A 2,034-nucleotide genomic window follows, 5' to 3' on the forward strand; every position below is an offset into this window, starting at 1 on the left:
TCATTCTGTTGTACTTAGGGTCTCTATGAGTCGGAGCTGACCCTATGGCACCTAATAACAGCAATTGTTTGGCTGAAAGATAATCTATGGGATTAATCTATGGGATTCAGTTCATGTTCGAGAGTGGGTAGGCCACAGTCTCTTGATCAAATGGTATCTCCTGAAATTACTGCACATGAACCAATTCCTGTTGGTAAAGTGACTCTGTATTCCTTCCATCTTCTTTTGATGTTTTCTGTGTCATTCACATTTTTCACCCATGGAATCCTTCAATATTGCAATTCAAGGCTTGAGTTGTTTCTTCAGTTCTTTAAGCTTAAGAAATACCAAGTGTGTTCTTCCCTTTTGGTTTTTTAACTCCAAGTCTTTGCACTTTTCATTATAATACTTTACTTTGTTTTCTTGAGCCACCCTTTCAAATCCTCTGTTCAATACTTTTCCTTCATCATTTCTTCCATTCCCTTTAGCCACGGTATATTCAAGACCAATTTTCAGACTCTCTTCAAACATCCATTTTGATACATTTTGGCCCTTTTTTTCTGTCTTTTGTAACAACCTTTTACTTTGTACATTTTGAGGTCCTTGATGTCATCTTATAACTTGTCTGGTCTTTGGTCATTAGTGTTCAATGTGTCAAATCTATTCTTGGGATGGTTTCTAAATTCAGTAGGATAAACTCAAGGTTGTACTTTTGCTGGATGTGTTTTCATTTTCTTTAGATTCGACTTGAACTTGCATATGAGCAATTGATGCATCTGTTCTTCAGTTGGCCTCTGGCCTTGTTCTGACTTATGATATTGAGCTTCTCCATCATCTCCTTCCACAGCTATTGTCACTTTGACTCTTGTGTATTCCATCTGGTGAGGTCCACATGTATAGTTGCTGTTTATGTTGTTGAAGAAAGGTATTTGCAATGAATAAGTTGTTGATCTTGCAAAATTCTATCATGTGATCTTCTGTAACACTTCTGTTACCAACATCATGTTTTCCAACTACTGATTCTTCTTAGTTTCCAATTTTTGCATTCCAATCATCAGTAATTATCAATGAATCTTGATCACATATTTGATCAATTTCAAACTGCAAAAGTTGGTAAAAATCTTTAATTTCTTCATTTTCAGCATTAGTAATTGGTGCATAAATTTGAATAATCATAATACCTGGTCTTCCTTGTGGGCATATGGATATTACCCTATCACTAATAGCATTGACACAGGAGTCAATAAAGTTAATTATCTAAAATTGTGCCCATTAATAGTATGTGCTAGGTGCTCAATATATATTTAGGAATAAATATGTGTTCCTCCTGTTTCACCACCACAATGTGTCATAAAATGCATTTTTTGTTTCTTGTACATACACAGTTCTCCTTGGGTAGGGAAAGAAGGGATGAATAGAATCTGAATGGACAGATTAGATGGAGAAAATGCTGAGTTTGGCATGAACACAGAATTTTTCAGAAATCGTGGTATATATGGGTAACAGTAAATGTACCAGTAGGGCAGGAATGGAGATACAGCTGGAAAAAAAGTTACCTTTTATACCAAAAACCAAACTTGTTGTGTTTGAGTCAATTCCAACTCATTGTGACTCCATAGGACAGAGTAGAACTGCCCCATAGGGTTTCCAAGGCTGTAAATCTTTACTAAACCAAACTGCCACATCTGTGGAGCAGCTGGTGAGTTTGACTTGCCAAAATTTTGGGTGGTGTCTGAATGCTTAACCCCTGCACCACCAGGGATCCTACCAACTATATAAGCTCTAAAAGCTACCTTTTTATTTCAGAAACTCAGAAACCCTGCATCTTTGAGGGCTCTCTGGTTCTCTAGCACTATGAATTACACATTTCATGGATTCATGTCCATTAACCATTGTAAAAGTGTAAAATTCTCCAAGACATGGATTTAGATCCATCACTTTTGTTCCATTAGTTTTTATCCATGATCTAGTGTTCTTTAATTGCTAGAATAGTTGGGCTGCTGCTTGTTTTAATATGATATAAAGAATGTATATTCTTGAGTGTTATCTTGCATG

The sequence above is a fragment of the Orycteropus afer genome, unplaced genomic scaffold, assembly GCF_000298275.1.
Source record: "Orycteropus afer afer isolate SDZICR_OR568_19922 unplaced genomic scaffold, OryAfe1.0 scaffold00143, whole genome shotgun sequence".
In the NCBI taxonomy this organism is placed as follows: domain Eukaryota; kingdom Metazoa; phylum Chordata; class Mammalia; order Tubulidentata; family Orycteropodidae; genus Orycteropus; species Orycteropus afer.